This window comes from Xenopus tropicalis, chromosome 8 (assembly GCF_000004195.4).
Source record: "Xenopus tropicalis strain Nigerian chromosome 8, UCB_Xtro_10.0, whole genome shotgun sequence".
Taxonomy (NCBI): domain Eukaryota; kingdom Metazoa; phylum Chordata; class Amphibia; order Anura; family Pipidae; genus Xenopus; species Xenopus tropicalis.
The window spans coordinates 65,273,204-65,294,543 of record NC_030684.2 but is presented as its reverse complement, the minus strand read 5'-3'; the positions used below and the strand labels follow the sequence as shown (position 1 = coordinate 65,294,543).

The following is a 21,340-nucleotide window of genomic DNA, read 5'->3' as shown; positions in this document are numbered from 1 at the left end:
CGAAAAAAACGCAATCGGACGCATTCGGCCCGTTCGTGAGTAATTAAATGTAACCCCTATGATTGGTCCTTGCAATAAATCGATTATCATTATTCAACCACCACCAAACACCAAGAACTATAGAAGAGGCGACCTTTTCATTGGAAGATACTTGTGATATAATAAGGTTCAGGGAGCACACGTTTAGCTAAATGTAAAGTTAGTAAAGTAAGTAAAGTCAAAATATCAGAAAGGCCCAGAGTAACATGTGTCCTAAAAAAAAGAATGGCACTCTTTCATCTACTTAAGAATGGGGCTTAGAGTGCTAGGTGGCTGGCATGTAAGAGAGACTATCTCTCAAAACTGAATTAGTTGGCACTTTTCATACATTTTTTTTTTTTAAAAACAGATGTGGCGTTGTTGCCATAGGTTTGCTGCATACTCTTACCCCCAGAACTCTGCCTCTCCAAGCATAAAAGTGACAATAACCTTTTCAAGATGTAAGTAAATCAGTATGTTTGTAAAATGATTATTCTTTACTAACAATTATTTTTCATGCCCAAATATGTTTTTATTTAAAAAAATCATTTCTGCTTCCTCTGTGTCTCCAAAGTATATGCTGTGATTGGGCATTAAAGAAGAGTTAGTAAGGGCCATTTATAAATGGTGGGCAAATTTGCACCTGGGCAGTAACCCATGGCAACCAATCAGATGATTGCTTGCAATATTCAGCTTGTAGCTGGCTGAAAAAAACTAGGATTAGTTGACACAGGTTACTGGCCAAGTGGAAATTTCCCCTGTGTTTATAAATGAGGGCCCCTGAGCGAGCCCAATGTACATTATGCTTAAACTCACAGTAAAAACAAAACTTGCATTGGATTTGTTTTGACTCCAGCTAAAGAGATGTTCTTTTCCCAGCCCCCAACACTTTCTCTTATTTGTAAGCTATCATTTATATATATATCTGTTGATAAAAACAAAGAAATGGGCAGCCACTGTTTGAGACATGTTTAGTGGAATTTTTACTGTTACATGTGGCATAACAAGAAGCAATTAGAAAATAAACACAGACCCCTGTTAGACCCTCCCTGATTTGTGCACTCCACTTGTTTTCTCTTTTCATATGTTTTCTGCAAGGAGGATTATTGTTGTTCTGGTATACAACACATGTATTCATGATTATTTCAATATTCCAGAACAATTCATTACTTTCAAGGAATTTTTAGGTATTCAGAGAAGGCCAAAGAGATGCAAAGCGGTTTTCAGCAAAGAAAAATCAATACACAAACAATTGCAAGGTTTTATCATGCCTTGGTTTGAAAGCAAAAACTTGGTAACTTGTTAACTATTTTTTTCATTTTCATGAGCATTCTTTTTCACCACTAGATGGTGCTTTAGGCAAAGGCTCTTTCCAAAGGCATGGAAACTCCAATTCCAAGTTGCTCCAGTGCTTAGTGTTAGTTAAAAAAAAACATATAACTTTTAATTATACACAATATAACATGTATCATATGTGTCTGACAAACCTACTATGAAATCACATATACACATCTTTTTATGTAGGTTCAGTAAAAAAATATGTACACTGATTAATAATTACTAACTGGTAGAAAAGCATCCTTTAGGCAAAGATACAGTATAATTAAATCTAGTACAATTATAGTGCAATAATGAGTACTGCATTGCAAGTGTGAGCAGAGGATTATAAAAGAATCACAGCTGAATAAGTATAAATATTTAGTAGCTGGGGAAACAGGTAAATGTACCTGGATAGGCATGTCATCGCACTAGAAGTACCAAGTAGTTCTCCTGCCCAACAGTCTGCTTAACAGTTCCATGTTCACACCATCTGTGTATCAGAAATCACCTCTATTCCTCTTGTATGCACATGGTTAGTCCAGCATCTGCCCAAAACATTGCACCTTTCTATATGGTAGATATCTTGATCTCTTGATTAACTTTTAATTAATCTGTGTGTCTGTGGATACACGCAATAACAAATTGGGATCGGGAGCACACCCTGTATAGGGTAGATTTTCCTTCCAGTGGGGCAACTAGTGGATCCATGGCCAAAGGACAATGTCATGAAGCTGATGCACTATAATGAAACCTTGTGAGAACATATTTTAAAGCAAACGATATAGTGAGTGGACCTCTATGGTATGCAACTGACTGTCCCAAGGACAGAACAGGTTGATACCCTATGACTTGCCATAAATGTGGATGGCACATCTATTGTTCCAATTGGAACTGCAAAAACCATAACACACCACAGTACACCTGTGAAAATGGTGCATCAGCAGATGAAGTATTTAAATTTCACAGATCACCAGAATCACAGAATGATCTGACCTAGACAGTCAGGTTCTGAGGCATTGTACGAGATGGCATTGCCTATGAAAACATGGGTACATAGACCAAGACTGAATGCTGAAACACCAATTATCTGTTGCATTTGCTTTTCTTGTCGATCTTTGTAAGTGTTGTTACAGACCAGTTTGGCAGAGATTCATCAAGAAGAAAAGAGAGAGAAGCTGATTGATCTACTAGAAGAGGTTGAAATGACTGAATGTATAGAAAAATGAAAGAACAGAAGAAAAGGCAGAGAACATGTTGCAACTAAAGAGTAGGTAAGAATGGTGTCGCCATTTTATGTATATATGTAATTTAATGTAGTTATGGTACTCTGCCCCCATGATGGAGCAGCAGAAACATTTTGTGGGTGCAGCTAATTTTAACCGTGGGTGGGTTGTACCTATTGTGGGTAGGGCTTATTTTTGGCATGCCGAACTATGCACATCACACTTAGCATCCCTTTACTTTTTTACTCTTAATTCATGTGCTGGTTCCAACTCTGTCTTCCCATAAGGTACTTAGAGCATTCTGGGTTTTTTAAATAGAGAGCTACGCTTTGATTCAAATCTTGTGCCAAATTGTCTCATCAGATAATGGCTCTATCCTGCGGAAAGCAAAGTGCACTACTTGCCTATTATTAATATAGTTAATTTTCACAACCAATTCTTTTAAAGGAACAGTAACATAAAAAAATGAAAGTGTTTTAAAGTAATTAAAATATAATGTGCTGTTGCTCTGCAAAAAACTGGTGTTTTTGCTACAGAAAAGCTACTATATAAATAAGCTGCTGTGTAGCCATGGGGGCAGCCATTCAAGCTGGAAAAAAGGCACAGGTTACATAGCAGATAACTAGTAGATAAGCCCCATATAATGGGGGTTTATCTGTTATCTGCTAAGTAACTTGTGCCTTTTCTCCTTTGAATGGCTGCCCCCATGGCTACACAGCAGCTAACTTATATACACTATAGTAGTCTTTCTGAGGCAAACACACCAGTTGTAGCAATGCAGGGCAACAGTACATTATATTGTTATTACTTTTATACACTTTCATTTTTTGGTGTTACTGTTCCTTTAATACAGTTCAGTATTAAAATCTGTATTAGTTCCAGAAAGCACAATATTTTTATTTAAAGATTCCTGCAGTTTCTTTAGTGGTATTTAGAGGCAATTCAGAAATAATTATTTAATTGTATTTTTTTGTTCTAAGTGTATGTTAAATAATTTAATTACAGATAGGGGGTGTTCTTTTTTCCCATAAAAACAATCAACGCACCAGAGGTCACCCCTTTAGATTAGAGGAACAAAGCTTCCATTTGAAGCAGCGTAGGTGGTTTTTCACGGTGAGGGCAGTGAGGTTGTGGAATGCCCTTCCTAGTGATGTGGTAATGGCAGATTCTGTTAATGCCTTTAAGAGGGGCCTGAATGAGTTCTTGAACAAGCAGAATATCCAAGGCTATTGTGATACTAATATCTACAGTTAGTATTAATGTTTGTATATATAGTTTATATATGTGATAGTATAGATTGGTATAGGTTGTGTGTGCTGGGTTTACCTGGAAGGGTTGAACTTGATGGACTTTGGCCTTTTTTCAACCCTATGTAACTATGTAACCTAGTCCTCCTGGTCAGTTTGTAACCTGTTTGCTGTTTTCCTGTGATTTCTTTCAGTCTTGCCTGGCCACCTTGCCATAGATATAGTGCACACATGATGTCTATTGTGTGTTGCTAAAATGTGGGCATTGAATTGTTTAATCCGTTTATTGATTCTGAATTTAAACAAGTCACAGCCCACAGATCATAGAGCCTCCATGTGATGTTAGAAGCACTATTAAGCACAAGGCAGCTGATCTTGTAGGGAAATTCTACACCTCTTTCCTACCTACCTAAATGTTAAAATACATTCCAAAAAAAAGTAAATATAGTATCCTCTGTTAAACATTGTGGACATCCATTTGAACTGAAGATATTGTTTGTGCTCTACACTTCTGCCCAATAACATGCAAGAGATTTATATCCACAGCCAAGTTATCAGTGTAACCCCAGCCCTGCATTAGTAATTTGGTTATGTGGTTGATTTAGCATTAGGTGTGCATGTACTGTATGGCAGTTGTGTATCTAAGAACTCCTGTATGTTCCTGCTACAATGCATTTCTCTTTTGAGAATATTATTAGCTAGCCACTCTTCCACTGCTATTTTTTCATTTTATTTCATATTTCCATCTGAAAGACAGGTACTGCAGATCTTTGGGGTGCAAAGAACACAGGTCTTCTTTCCCATATACCAATTATCCACCTATATGTTGCACAGCTCCTATCTCACAACACATGGTTGAGTCAGGGAGTTCACCCACTGTTCTTGTTTATTCTTTTGACCCTGGTTTTACTTTTGCACTACAAACTTTTCTCTTGTTTACACATCAATAATTTATCTTGAGATGTCAATCTTGCCCCGCTGATGGCCTTGTGTGAGCAGTATTCTCTGTATAACCTCTGCTGATAAAGCGAACAGGTATCTGACAAGCTCTCTTTGCAGCTGGAATCACGAAGGGGGGTTAGAACAAACTTTTCTTTTCGCAAATCCATTAGTGGGTAAGTGGGTGAGATGTTCACTTATGTCATTTGAGTCAGCTTTCCTTGTATAACTTATTAGAAAATAAGTGCTTCTACAAAGGTGTAAATCTAAATGCATTTTTGTATTTTCCTTTTGTATTTTTCCTGTATTTAAATTATTTTTTGTTGTGGGACATTAGGTTTAAATTCATAAAAAAAATGTAATGGAAATACATAGCCAATGTCTATATGAATCTCTGTGTCCCACTTTCATTCTGCATGCATGCTACATTACAGAAGGGATTCACTGCACTGAATGTGCTTGCCTGCTGCAATTATAAAATTAGCAATGTGCAATAAACAAATGAATATTACTGCTGATAAAACATGTTCATAAGTAAATGTCCTTAGATAGAAAACTATATGCATCTACTGTGAAGAAGCAAAAAAAAAAACAGTGGTGGACAACGTTACAACTACTACTGTTTTTTGCCAGAGGTCAGTCAAAACACACCATATTTATTTATTGTGCACTGGGCAAGGGATAAAGAGTTATACAGGTATGGGACCTGTTATCCAGAATACTCAGGACCTGGGGTTTTCCGGATAAGGGATCTTTCTGTAATTTGGATCTCCATAACTTAAGTCTGCTAAAAATCATTTAAATATTAAATAAACCTAATAGGCTTGTTTTGCCTCCAATAAGGATTAATTATACCTTAGTTGGGATCAAGTACATGGTTCTGTTTTATTATTGCAGAGAAAAAGCAAATCATTTTTAAAAATCTGAATTATTTGCTAATAATGGAGTCTATGGGAGATAGCCTTTCCGTAATTCTGAACTTACTGATAGACTGTACACATCAGTAATGAAATACACATCTTACACATAGACTGTACACATCAGTAATGAAATACACAGCTTACTTGTAGACTGTACACATCAGCAATGAAACACATACCTTACATGTAGACTGTACACATCAGTAATGTTATTAAATATTCTGTGGGTTGTTAATAATACAGTGGCTAAATTGCAGCAGTGCTGGTAGTTAGAGCAACCAATCTTATTTTTGCTTTAATTTTAAAAATATAATAGACTAAGAAATTAAACAATATTATTGTCAACTTGTTACCATTTGCAACTAAACATCTGCAATTTAACATGTTAATTAAGTACCTTCTCTGTGCTATGTGAACTAATACCCACAAGATGGCGATAGAGCTAAAGTGAACTTACAGTGGTTTTTCAGGCAAGCTATCACAACAGATTATCATGTCAGAGGGAATGCTGTGTTTAACTAAAAGCATTTAAAAAATACAATACATGTCTAAAAATTGCATTTCTCCATTGCTACTGACACAGTACTATGCTTACAAGAGTGCTGTATTTTGTTCATTTTGTAAGACATTGCATGACTATGCATACTATTTTCAAAAATAAGTACAGTGGAAATGATAATATTCTTCACATTAGTCATATATGGTTATCAAATTGTATTGCTAAATAATGATGAACAGTATGCATACTGACTGACAATTGCAAGCACTCAGGTCTAGAAAGGACTTCAGGATCTTTGCCTTCTTGTGCTCAAGTTTAGTAACTAGCACCAAGGCATAGAAGCTCTAGTTTCCGCATGGAACCTTATTAATAGCCTTGGATTCAACATATGCTTGTTCTTTTGAGCACAGTTATTAATGCTTACTAGTGGTTTGTGGTGCAAATATTGAAGATACTCACTAGGGGTTTGTGGTACACATATAAAGTTTGACAATAAAAAACACAGATGTACTGTGAAAATGGATTCTACTTTTGGCAAAAGTTTACCCTGGTGAGGTTGCAATGGATTGTGATGTATTTAAGAATGAGTATAGCTGGGATGCCAACTTATAAGGGTGATAATGATCCATTTTTAAAAAAATCTTTGTTCACAAGTAAAAGGGAATTAAGTTAAAAAGAAATTTTGCAATGGCATAGGATTAACGATGAGCCAAAAATTCATAAAACATACTGCATTACTCTGGATGTTTTTAATTATGTGGTGGGCATAAGTAGATATTTATTTGCATGCATTCTCTTTTTAAACAAATGACAGTTCTGGACACGCTAAACTTAAAACAGATCTTGTGGGATTTACACAAGCTATTAAAATCTGATAAAATATTAAAGCAATTCATTCTGTAGTTAAACTGTGTTTTTAGCATGGTGGCTTGACACTTGCCATATCTATTGCATGTAATGAAGGTACAGTGCTACTAGTTTGCAGAATTCAATCTGTCCTGTAACCAGTTAAATAAATCTTGAATTGGATTTAATTGCAATTACAATATTAATGTCCTGTTGTTGATTTTTTTTTCATCAATTTATTATTAAAGGAAAACGTTACTGTTATTTAAAACAAAGAGTGAGGTATAGCAGAGAAAGGTTGTTAAATTGCCAAACAGAGTGGGTCTGAGAGTTTTTTTTCTATTTATGGTCCTTTGCCAACATCAAGACATATAAAAAGTGCTCATTATTCAGTGTCTAGCCGACAATCTTTATGAGTGGTAGTAGCTACAGTGCTCTTGTAATCTACATATATATGATTTAGAGCACAGCAGTGTCCTTACCAGGACTGACAATGCAACAAAAGTACTTTACTCCCTCCATATACTTCAGAATAAAAGTATGGCTCAAAGGTTGCAAATATATAACCTTCCATGTGTCTGACTCTGTTGCAGTTACCAGCAGGCAGCTAAAAATTGCTCTCCAGTTTTTGCTTATTTTACTATACACATAGGGGTAGTGGCCAAGTGCTGAACAACCTAAAATTCTTGGTTCATTTATCTGCATTCAGTGTTGTCACTGAAGTACACAATGCTCTACACTAGTGATCCCCAACCAGAGGCTCATGAGCAACATGTTGGTCACCAACCCCTCCCAGTGGACTAAAAGCAGGTGCCTATTTTTGAAATCCTGGTTGGGAGGCAAGTTTTGGTTGAATAAAAACCCAGTGTAATTGCCAAACAGAGTCTTCTGTAGGCTGCCAGTCAACATGAGGCTACCATAAAGCCAATTATAGCTCTCATTAGCACCCCCAGGAACCTCCACATGCTTGTGTTGCTCTCCAAAACTTTTTCCATTTGAGTGTGGCTCATGGGTATAAAAGGTTGGGGATCCCTGCATGGTGGGAAAAGTGCAAAATAATGGCCGATTGTTGCCTTTTGTTTCACTTTGTACACTGCATTGGGCATTGTGAATGCTTGCTATGGTCTTACAACTGTAGATTTCTAACAATATTGTGTAACAATATTATCCTTATACCAGTGTTATGGAAAAGGACAAAAAGGGCCATTTTTTAACTTTACTTGCTTTATAAAGCAGCTGCCATAATAATAAAAGTATTGTACCACATTTGCATTTCTTTCTGTCAGCAAAATCAGTTTGTGCTTAAGGTATCGGGGCCTAAACCCTTATAGGAAATGGTGCCTTTTTGCATTTCTCCTGTTCTGACAGTTGAGCTTGTAAAATACCAGGGAATGCTCATTTCTGGGCACGTGGGTTCAAAAGAAAATCAAACTGTAGATTAGTAGAGCACATCCACAGACAGCAATGATGCTAAGGGAAGACACACGAGAAAATTGTGACATTCCAAGAAATAACCCCTGAGTGGGGGTTATTTGTGCCTTGAGGACAGAGAAATATTAGAAAGATTACCAGGTACAGGTATGGGACCTGTTATCCAGAATGCTTGGGACCTGTGGTCTCAAGTCCAGATAAGGGATCTTTCAGTAGTTTGGACCTCCATGCTTAAGGTTACTAAAAAATAATTTAAACATTAAAGAAACCCAATAGGATTGTTTTGCATCCAATAAGGCTTAACTACAGTATATCTTAGTTGGGATCAAGTACAAGGCACTGTTTTAATATTACAGAGAAAAAGGAAATCATTTGTAAAAATTAGAATAATTTTTTTAAAGAGGCAGAGGGCCTTTCCGTAATTTGGAACTTTTTGGATAACGGGTTTCCATATGCAAGTAGCTACAAGGTTACTTTTTGCTTTCCTAGTTTGCGATAACTTAAACAAGAGAGAAGGAGAAAAACATGATCAATTGCTATTTATGGTCTTTCTACAGTTATAACTGGGGTTGTTTAACTATAGGGGGCAAATTTATCAACATTGAATTCAAGTATTTCAAGTTTTATTTTATTTTTATTTTAAAAATCACAAACTTGAATGGGGCTACCTGGACCCGGAGGGTTTAAAGAAGGGTAGCCTTGAAAGGGCCAGGAAGGCAGAAGGGTCAGACTGAGGCCAAAGTGGGGAGGAGGGGAATGAGCTCCATGGGTTGCCAGGAGACCACAGCAGGATTGGCTCAGTGCATGATTGTCAGTGTGGAAAACAGCACCCCACCTGCCCTGAAATGGTTCGTTAAGAGGGAAGGGGAATTGGTTGGTGTTTGGGAGTTTGGCTTCTCCTGATGGGGTTTTGGGTAAGTGACAGCTTGGGGGTTGGCGGGGAAATGATTACTAGAGTGGGAATGGGCTAGTACCCCCTGGTGTAATGGTGTTTGATTTAACTTCCTTGGGTAATGGTCCCCTGAGGTAGGAGTTTAGAGTGAGGCCTACTTATGCCTGTACTTGGCATGACAGGTGGGCCCAATCACTCCAGTGGAGTAGGCAAGCATTTCCGGGGAGAATTGATCATCATTGGTTATTAAACTGTTTGTAACTGATTAGTTTGATTACAAGTGCAAAAAACTAGAAAAATCGTTTTGCGAAACTTCAGTGAAAAATTTGCTGTGGAAAAATTTGTCACGTGTCAAAAAAATTTTGGGGTTGCATCAAAATAGGAACAGTCGTGTCAAAAAAATAACATGGGCAACAACAAAAAAAAACGCGGGTAAAAAAAAAAGTCATGCAATAAACACGTTTCTTGAATTTTCTGCCGTTTAACAGGAAGGCAACTATACAGTGTGTAGCCCCACATATGCTCTTCATATACTCAGCCTGCTAGCCACCATAAAACTGTAAGTGCCTAAAAAGTACAGGTATAGGACCCATTATCCAGAATGCTCGGGACTAAAGGTATTTTGGATAAGGGGTCTTTCCGTAATTTGGATCTCCATACTTTATGTCTACAAAAAAAACTATAAAACATTAATTCATCCCAATAGGACTGTTTTGCATCCAATACGGATTAATTATATCTTAGTTGGGATCAAATAGAAGGTCCTGTTTTATTACTACAGAGTAAAAGGAAATACATTTTAAAAATCAGAGTTTAATTAAAATGGAGTCTTTGGGAGACAGGCTTTCTGCAATTTGGAGCTTTCTGGATAACGGACAGGGCCGGAACTAGGGGTAGGCAGAAGAGGCAGCTGCCTAGGGTGCAGCAATTGGGGGGTGCCAGGCTGGAGCCTCTCTTGTCTACTCCTAGAGGCAGATTCATGAAATCACAAGTTCGAATCCCGAATGGGATAAATTCGGATTGCAAATATCATGCAAATACTTACGAAAAAAACGTATTAGTCATGATAATATTGTATTGGTGATCCGAAAGTCACGACAAAGCGACAAAATGTTTGGCGACAATACACTCGGATTGTTTGTGTCTTAGTAAATCTGTCCCCTAGTCTGTGCTCCATTTTCATTGCCCCCACCGCTTGTCATTACGCGGTGGGGGCAATGAACTATGAACGCATGGGGGTGCAATGCGATAGCGCAGGTGCAGGGGCGAGGTGGTCGACTGGGTTACCTAGGGCCCCTGATAACGGGTTTCCGGATAATGGATCCCATACCTGTACCATCATTCCAGGGTCATGAAGGTTAAAAAAGAAGTAAAAAAAAAGCTTATCTTAGTGGGGATCTAGTATAAGGTACTGTTTTATTACTACAGAGAAAAAGGAAATAATTTCTAAAAATTTGAATAATTTGTTTAAAATGGAGACTGTGGGAGATTGCCTTTCCGTAATTTAGAACTTTCTGGATAATGGGTTTCTGGATAACGGATCCTATACCTGTACAGAAACAAGTTTTGCAAAGGATTTACCCCATGTTCTGTACTACATCTGTACTACATCTGTACTACTCACCAAGTAGTGTTGAAGGTTGAAGCAATAAAAAAAACAAACCTGGTATCAGTAAAATAAACCACTGGTTATTTTTTTGCATTCTAATTCACTGTATATATAATTGTAATTTTAATTCCACAAACTATAAATTATAAATTACTTATTATAAAGCTGGGTATTTCTCATTAGGCCTGAATTTATATCTTGCAATCCCTGAAATTATCCATGTAAAAGAACTAGAACACAGTTTTAACATATCAAGTGTCAGTTGTTTTCGCCTGTGTCTCCAATTGTAGCGAACCTTTACATGGAAGAAGTGGAAAAGAAAGCCCTGGACACCTTCAAGGGAACAACACCAAGTCATTGGTTCAGATATGTGGATGACACCTGGGTCAAAATTAAAGAACGCGAGGTTCCAGCCTTCACCAAACACATAAACTCGTTGGACAAAAACATCACGTTCACAAGGGAAGATGTGAAAGACAGCAAACTGGCTTTTTTGGACTGTGCTATAGTTATCAAAGAGGGGAGGGACCTGGATATTGAAGTATACAGGAAACCCACCCACACAGACCAGTACTTGCTGTTTGATTCCCACTACCCTTTGGAACATAAACTGGGTGTAATTAGGACTCTACATCATCGGGCTGAAACTGTGGCATCCAATGCAGAGGCTAAGGAGAAAGAATATAAACATCTAAAAGGAGCTCTGAAAACTTGTGGGTACCCAGACTGGGCCTTCATCAAAACCAAATCAAAGACCAACAGAAAGACCAGACCTACAAACAAAAGGGAGGAACACAGCAGGCGAAACAACATAGTAATCCCATATGTTGCTGGAACATCGGAAAAGCTTAGGCGAATTTTCAACAAACATCGCATTCCTGTGTTTTTCAAACCCAGCAACACCCTGAGACAAAAGCTGGTGCACCCGAAAGACCCAACACCCAAGCACATGAAAAGTAATGTGGTCTATGCTGTCCAGTGTAGTGAAGAGTGCTCAGACTTATACATTGGGGAGACAAAACAACCTCTCTGTAAGAGAATGGCCCAACATAGGCGGGCAAACTCCTCAGGACAAGACTCAGCGGTCTATCTACACCTCAAAGAAAAAGGTCACTCTTTTGAGGACGGTAACGTGCATATTTTGGACCGTGAGGACAGATGGTTTGAAAGAGGTGTGAAAGAGGCCATTTATGCCAACCTGGAAAAACAATCCCTGAACTGAGGATGGGGCCTGAGACACCGCTTGTCACCAACATACAATGGCGCATTGACATCCTTACCCCGGCAGTTTCACAACAGTTCACACTTCCAGTCATGTACTTTGAAGGATTAACACCTTCATCAATGAGAATCTTGGTACCATTGTGACTGGATCATACCTTCTTACACCTGTCAGTTTGAGCTAACAAGTTCAATGGAACCATTGTGATTGGATGTCTGTGACTGTACTACCATCAAGAGTTTAAATACCGGGGAATTCCCTACCAGTCATTTGAACTGAAGAAGCCACTCGGATGAGTGGTGAAACATTTTCAAGAAAAACTCAGAAAAGTCCAGTTGTTTTAGACTTAATTCTACTAGATACTGTTTTCTATGCTGGTTTTCAACTTATTTATTGTACAGGTATGGGATCCCGTATCCGGAAACCCATTATCCAGAAAGATCCAAGTTATGGAAAGCCTGTCTCCCATAGAATCCATTTTAATCATATAATTTAGATTTTTAAAATTGATTTCGTTTTTCTCTGTAATAATAAAACAGCTTGTATTTGATCCCAGCTAATATATAATTAATCCTTATTGGATGCAAAATAATCCTATTGGGTTTAATTAATGTTTTATTGATTTTTTTTTGGTAGATTTAAGATATGGAGATCCCTTGGTCCTAAGCATTCTGGATAACGGGTCCTATACCTGTATTTATTAGGACATTTCTCCTCCCTGTGTGTAATTGTATATATTGTTACATTGTAGAGCTCTGTAAATAACGTTATACATACATACAATATCTGGCATTTAGATAGCATTATGTGGCAAAGCATAATGTAAGTATACACTATTTTTCTTTTGCACATCTTTATAAATAGGCCCATACATATGAAATGAGGATCATACATTTTCAGACGTAAAGATAACTGCAGCCTCTAAGTGGTAGATAGCAGGTGAATGCTTGGGATTTCTGTAATGGGTTCACAGTGATTTGGTCCAAGCTAAGCAAATTGATTTTTTCCCTTTGGTTAGTCCTTTTTTACATCTGTTGCATGTGAAAATATGAAGAAACTCCCAGCAGATCTCATTATACGTTGGGCCCTTTGCTCCTGAAAGGACTGAAAGGTCTGTTATCTAATGATCCTGAAAAAAGCTTTTGTATTAACGGAATTAAATCAGCACTATAGAGAGAAACTGAAAAATAAAGTACAAGAAGATATTTAATACATTAAAATAAGCCTGAAGTTGCTGGACATAGGCTACAATGGAGTTAGTTCAAAGACTTTGGAAATAAAGAATTCAGAATTATCATAAATGAACTTTCCTTCAAGGCTTTGTGTTCGGCAACATCTTGAAATAGAATTGCCTTCCCGTGTTAGATTCAACCAAAATACATTTCAAGTTAGAGTTCAAGCTGCAGTTCCTCACTATGTGTAATATGTATCTCATGTTCTGTGAGCATCTCGTACTATGTAATTAGGGATCAGCAAATGTTTTTAGCTGATACAGATTTTTTGCCATGTCTGGGCTCCAAAAGCAGCTAATTAAATCCTCATTAAATGTACCTCTAAGGCTAAAGCCACACTGAGCGTATGGTGTATATTTTAGGCAAGCGGAAAAAATGCTTGCCAAAAATATCGCCATCGGCCTGGTCTGACATTAGCCTAAGACTCTACTTATTGGGCCTGTTTCAATATTGCTTGTTTAATGCCTACTCCATTTTCAGCTGAGCCTTCAGGAGACAGACACCTCTCAGTGCTCATGAATTCACAATATATGATTATTGGGGCTAACCAATTGAATGCATATAACTATTTGTGCTCTGCTGTACATAGTGTTGAAGAAAGAAATGGCATATTGCAACAACATGGCAAAGTTGTGCCAAATGTTAAATTGCACCTCTTTATACAGCAAACATGTTCCACTCCAGAATGAACAAACCATGACAGATAAATAGAAGCATGAGGAATTTTAGAAAGGTAACAACTGCTCGAGACAACTGTATGTTATATGAATCACTTATGTAGAATTTAACAGAACTGGTTATCTATGTATCTGATCTGCTGATGATCTGCTTTGGTTCTGAATATTGGGCCACAAATAGTACATGATTAAAGCAGTCTTAATCATTTTAACAAGTACAAATTATTTACTTTATAATTATTTTATACTGGGCCAAATAACATGACTTTTTTAAGTACAGGTATGTGATTCCTTATCCGGAAACCCGTTATCAAGAAAGTTCTGAATTATGGAAAGGCCATCTCCATTATAAGCAAATTATTCTAATTTTTAAAAATGATTTCCTTTTTCTCTGTAAATATAAACCAGTACCATGTACTTGATCCCAGCTAAAATATAATTAATCCTTATTGGAGGCAAAACAAGCCTATTGGGTTTATTCAATATTTAAATTATTTTTAGTAGGCTTAGGTTATGGAGATCCAAATTACGGAAAGACCCCTTATCCGGAAAACCCTGGGTCCCAAGCATACTGGATAACAGGTTCCATACCTGTATTATAAATAATTTTCTATATTATACTAAAAACACTTGCATTGTGTTGTGTGCATTTTAGTGGTGTAAAATGAATACACTAAAAAAAAACTGGGTTTTCAATGTTTCCTCTTTTTCTAACACCCTAGTATTTTTGGTCCCTGTGGTCTACAGATGGTCCATTAAGAGTACATTATGTGTACAGCACAGCAGATTTCTCCCAAATCCCTCCTCCAATGATCTAAGATCAAATGAGATTAGGCTGCCTTAACTTTATCCAGTGCTAATGAATGTGAGATAAGAAAAAGTCCAAAATCAATATTTTAAAGCTATCCCTAATTCCCTAATAATCTACTCTAGAGATTATACATTTCTCTCTTAGTTATTTATATAATTGTTACCTTTACTAAAAAATGATTAGTTTGATGTTATCATCCCTTAACAAAATCATTTTTGAGATGTCACTGTTTTACATTAATTAGCTATCAAATTGTTTTTGCCAATGTATTTACAATATTTAGTATACAAATATTATGGCTTTAATTTAGGATTCACTATAACAAATGCTATTGCCCTATAATATTTATTATTATTGACTATGTGATTTCTTTTTACAATCAGGGTAGTCATCTTGAAACTATTACAGCGTATGTCTGCTGAATAGATACACAAGAAATTAATATCCTGCAATTATCCAGCTGTTGCTGATCAAGGACACAGCACTATTTCCATATGAAAGAACAGGTAACACATCTTTTATTAACGGAATGCTATGTAGACTTCTAATGACTGGTTGTAGAATGTGATTCATCATTTATGATATATTCATATGACGATCCCGATATAAAAAATGGTTATGTGTTGGATTATATTACTTTTGTAAAGTCTGAAGTGCTGTTTTCTGGGTTGTAATAAACCTAGTGGTGACCTCCTACACCAGGGATTTCTTCCCATCCTGTGGACTGCAAGCTATTGCATCCTTTACTTCACACTGTTCTGGAGTATATTAGAGGCTCGTGCTAACCAGGTAACTGGTTGATATAGCTGTAAAATGCTACGGTACTTAGTTATCTCTTATGGTACTGAGATTAGTTCTCGCTTACTGTACTAGGATTAATTCTCTCTTACTGTAATAAGAATAATTATCTCTTCCCGTACTGAGATTAGTTCTCTCTTATGGTACCTAGAGTATTTTTTTGTTACTTTGCTTAGAGCAGCAGTGTCAAACTGCATGTCTCAAGGGGCTTAGATAGGTAGGTATTTGGTACACTCCCAAATAAGCACAGGTGCATCAGTCCTGTAGGGAAACAAAGACATGGTTAAACCATCCCCTGATAAGACCCATGGGGCTGGACATGGATTGAGTGTTACACAGAAGGCAAAACAATGCTGACATATCTACATTTTTGCAGGCCCATTTCTAGTAAATTGCTCTAAACAAATGCAAAGATACCATTTTAAAGTATGAGACTGACGGGGCAGTTACATATGGAGGGGATACAGCATTTTTTTTTGTTATATTGTAAATTTAAGGGTTAGCTGTTCTTGACTAGTGATGAGCGAATCGGCGAAAATGTTGTGCGACAAAAAAATTGTCGCCCGCGACTATTCTTTTGTCACACAGTTATTCTTTTGTCGCCCGCAGCTATTCTTTTGTCGCCCGCGGCTATTATTTTGTCGCCCGCGGCTATTATTTTGTCGCACGGCTATTCTTTTATCGCCCGCAGCTGTTATTTTGTCAATTTTTTGATGTGCGGCGAATCTTTCCGTGGTGAATTTTTTCATCCGTTTTGCGAAACAATCCGCCAATGGAGAAATGCGGAAATTCGCTGCGAATCCATGCCTGGCGAAACATTTCGCCCATCACTATTCTTGACCTTAAGAAAGTGCTAAAATGGTTTTCTAATGATGGCTGTAGAAAAGGTAGGTATACTACTGACAACAAATTGTTCAATTGCGGATAATGATTATTTATTCAAGGTGGAATTGCAACATAGAGGAATAAAGCAATGGAAGCACACTGTGAGCTAGAAATATACTACTATTGCTTTAGATCTTGACTTGCTGCACTAAATATTTGTAGAAGCTAGAGTTGAACTTTGGGTACATTATTGAAGCAGCCCCTTTGCCTGTGTGTTGAGTTGTAGATGTCTTATATTTATAAGGAAAAAAAGTGGAAAATGCATTTTTTAGACTGATGAGCAAATAAAGCAATATTTGTACAGTGTGATTTTTACATTATATTGGGTTATTCATATGGGTCTCTATGTTAGCAGTTAATAAGACCATGTATTATTTTCATTCTGTTTGTAGGTGACCAGAGCTTTGAACATTATATAGACCTTAAAACAAATATATATACGCATTCACAAACCTGCAACAGTAAAGGATAGTTCACTAATCATTAGAGGATTAATGTTAATGTATCCTGTCCTATAGTAGTTGCTTTAAATCCAAAAGAGACTTATGCTCATTCCTTCAACTCACTAAGTAATGTGTTTGATCCACAGAAGGGTCAAAAAGTGCTGTCCCACAAGACATCAGTGGAGTAACCACCTGTAATTATGCCGATAAGTCTGCAGTAACTCTTGAGCTGAGTTTTCTCCAAGGACTATCTGGTATATGCTGCATATCACCTTAAAGCTGGATATATCCTAAGGAAAACACAGCTATCTTAAGTAAAAAATCTGCAGCTCTAGCACTTAGATTTTATTACAGTTTTTTTAATCATAAAAACAAAAAAGACTAGAGAGATTCTGAAAATACCACTGACTAAAATACTAATTTTTACTGTACAATACATGCTCAGAATGGTTAAATTCTGAACAGAACCATAAGCAAGTCTTAACAGGACAAAAGGTCTGAAATCACCTTTTTTATGGAAACAGAACACATAAATTGACTGTTCATGAGAAGTAGGGTTTGCCTTCAGCTGGCCAAAGCCTTTTCATCCCAAGAATTTTTTCTTATGTATATTACAGTATTCAAGAATTCACAGGGAATGTGCTTTATAAAATACTTTTTCATTAAGCAGAGCTTCCCTTTCCTTTCTTTTTTACCCTTTTCTCACCATGTTTTCTATTTTTAGCAAAACTATCACTTATTATCTAAAATACTGGTTATCTAGAATATTTATTATCTGTAATACAGTACTTCTTAATGCATCCCAATATCGGTCATGACTTTCTGCTTTGTTAATACGTATTAAGATCTTGTAACAGATGATGATAGGCAGATAGATAGATAGATAGATACATAGATGATATATATATATATATATATATATCTCACACGACAAGACAAGAGGTCCTCTGCCCATTATCAATATATATGGGGCATTAAGACATTCTGTGCATTAAGATTCTAAAATATGCCATCCCTTTAAAACCTCTTAAATTCAATCCCCAAAATAGGGATTGTTTGTCCATATATTTCAATACACTTCAAGCTGGCCAACTACATCAAAGTCACCCCCGGTCTGGCCAGTCCTACACTCACTTTTATTTGATTTGTTAAGAATTCTACTGCTTCAATATACATTTAACAAAGGGACTGAGTTTTACCTGCAACTTGCTTGCTTTCAAGGTTAAGACCCCCAAATGTTTGTCCTTTTATTGGCCCATTGGGATCCAGTCTGTAGCTGGAAAAGGTGTGAGCTACAACATGAAGCTGGCCACTGCTCGTGTATAAACTATAACAAAAATCGATATCACATATACAGTGGCTTGCAAAAGTATTCGGCCCCCTTGAACTTTTCCACATTTTGTCACATTACAGCCACAAACATGAATCAATTTTATTGGAATTCCACGTGAAAGACCAAAACAAAGTGGCAGCACAAGGTGGTTTTACAAAGTATTGACTCAGGGGGCTGAATAATTACGCACACCCCACTTTGCAGTTATTTATTTGTAAAAAATGTTTGGAATCATGTATGATTTTCCTTCCACTTCTCACATGTACACCACTTTGTATTGGTCTTTCACGTGGAATTCCAATAAAATTGATTCATGTTTGTGGCTGTAATGTGACAAAATGTGGAAAAGTTCAAGGGGGCCGAATACTTTTGCAAGCCACTGTATATATATATATATATACTGTATAAAATGAAGCACATACATTCATATTTATTATGTTAAATAACACCTATCTTAGTATTTGGCTTGATTAAGGCACAACAACTGTATTGTTTTTCTAGTGTAGCCACTCTAGGCAACTTAATTTTATACACCCCCTTATTTCAAATTGTCCAGCTGATTTCCTCCTCCACATTGTGTAGTCTAGTGGCTTGTGAATTCATAAAGATACAGGTGGGCATATTCATCAGTGAAATTAAACCTTGAACTACCACCTAATGTTCCCAATGCTGAAATCTGTGGGCATATCTATCAAAGGGTAAAACAGCTCACAGCAGTGCACCAAAGATAAATTCCACCTTTCTAAATTCACTTATATGGATTTTTAGGAGCATATTTATCAATGAGTTAAAGCAAGTTTTTATACTTTAATAAAGACACCTTTAAAAATCCCATTGAGTGATGTAATTTCCCTCCCTTTTCCCCAAATTGTGGTGAGCTGTTTTACCAATACGCCCCTGTATGACAGCATTGGAGAATTTTGGGTGATAGCTTAAGGTACATGGAGCATAAGGTATAGTAGTTGTGCTTTTAAAGCAGTTGCCTCTCAGACACTTTTAATAACTCATTTAGATTAAAATCCTTTACTATGAAAACTCATATATTAATTTGGCCAATCTGCATTTATTTTATTTTATTATTGATTTGTGGTAATCTAATTCTACAGTTTAGCAGTAACTTGATTTCAAATGTCTAGTCATACCTCCCTGATACCTCCCTCCCTCTCTTGATTACAGATTCTCATGAAGCTAATTTGTTCATGCATCCATGTTCTGTTTTGTTCAGAGCAAAAGAATATCATCATAAAATATGAAGAAATGATAATTCTGCAAATTGTGCTCTGCTGTGCCATGAAAACAATGCCAGACCAAACTTATAACACCCTAGCCAGTTATATCATAATCCCCTTGATTATACTGTACCTACCACAAACTCCTTCGACTATCAGAAATCACAACTCCCTAAGCACTTTCTTGTGTGTTCATTAGCAAGCCAAGAAAGGAAATGGGATAAAAGAATCAATACAGTGCACATTAACGTTGAGCTCTTATGATCTGCCAAAGACTTGCATAAATCTTCCTTCAAGGACCATAGGCTTCAATTATATGTGACACAATTGAGACAATGAAATAAATGAACTTTTTAAGAGCACCTGTCATTAGTGTGATGTCTTTAACCAGCAAGACTAACAATTATATACTGTATATACAGTATATATATATACAGTATATATACAGTATATGTTTTTTTTCCACTTACTTCCAAATAATATTTATTTTTCCCCTTATAACGCACACCACTATTTAACATGTTGGGGCTTATTTACTAAATGAAAGTCGGAATGCAAAGCTCTCGGATTGCTGCATGTTACAATGTGTGGGCAAGTTACAAAAGTTCTGCTCATCCAGCACAGTCTGCTGCTTCCTGGAGTTACAGAATGGCACAGGGAGTCCTGTAATGAATGTCTCTTTCATCAGATGATAATTGCGGGTTTACAGAGTATTGACTCACACTGACCTTGCATAAGCAGCAGGGATGAAAGGGTAAATGTTCTGCCCAAGGAGGGCAACTACTTTACCTGTGTTGCCAATTTTGACTCTAGCAACCCTTACAAAAACAAGCAGCACTCTGCGCTTATTGGGTGTTGTTGGCATACCGGAAATATATTGTGATTGTTACCATAACTATATATCTTGACCTGGAAGAGCATTACCTTTGTGCAGATACGACTGGGATTCAAAATAGGCCCTGGCATTTCAAGTACACAGAGGCCCAAACAACTCCTCACCAGCCCAATAAATAGTGAGTGTCTATGGCATCTAACAGCAGCCCCTCTGGCATTTACCAGAATCCAGATTGCCAGTCCGGCCTGCCTTTGTGATGACTTGAGAAATACATGAATGTATATGTTTATTCTAGAACAAAACTATAGGGGAACAATATTTATGAGAAAATTCATGCTGAATTAAGTGGATTATAATGCTCCTCATTTTATTGTTGAGATTAACCATCATGATCAAATGGATCAAAATTCATGTGAAACTTATAATATTTGCATTTCCTATAAATTACTACTTGGTTATCTATAACCACCAGTTCATTTATTAGCTACGAACAATATTGATTCATAAATTGTAGCCAAGAAATAAGTGCAAGATTTTGACTTTTTAAAATAAATTCATTATTAGCATCATAGGCCATGTTATGATTTGCGTTAGCTTTCTTTTTTATTTGTAATTGGTGCATTAATCTGATTTTGTAGAGATGAATATTGAAATAAAACAAACAATTAACCACAAGTCATCATGGATGTGACCCCATGTGGTGCCTGGTGATAATTAGAGCAGTAAGGATGGTCTATTAGAGAGCTCAGAAAAATGTTGGTATTTGTACATGTAAAAAGAAGTAAAAACATTTTATTTTCAACTTTTGCTTTAACGACATTCACTTGTGACCATGCTCTCAGAACATCCCTCAGATATGATGCCAGCATTTTACTCCCCTCTTGTAAGTCATTTGTGTGACTTTAGTCATTAGAAGACATGCAGAGAAGGT

The 21,340-nt window shown here is 36.8% G+C and overlaps 1 long non-coding RNA gene across 1 annotated transcript; it reads left to right on the top strand.

Annotated features, from left to right (window-relative positions):
- The first annotated feature begins 394 nt into the window (after positions 1-394).
- On the top strand, positions 395-19,931 carry LOC116406762. The gene is made up of 3 exons (XR_004219801.1): positions 395-2,609; positions 15,270-15,392; positions 19,522-19,931. It is a non-coding gene; the product is annotated as an uncharacterized LOC116406762 (long non-coding RNA).
- The last annotated feature ends 1,409 nt before the right edge of the window (positions 19,932-21,340 follow it).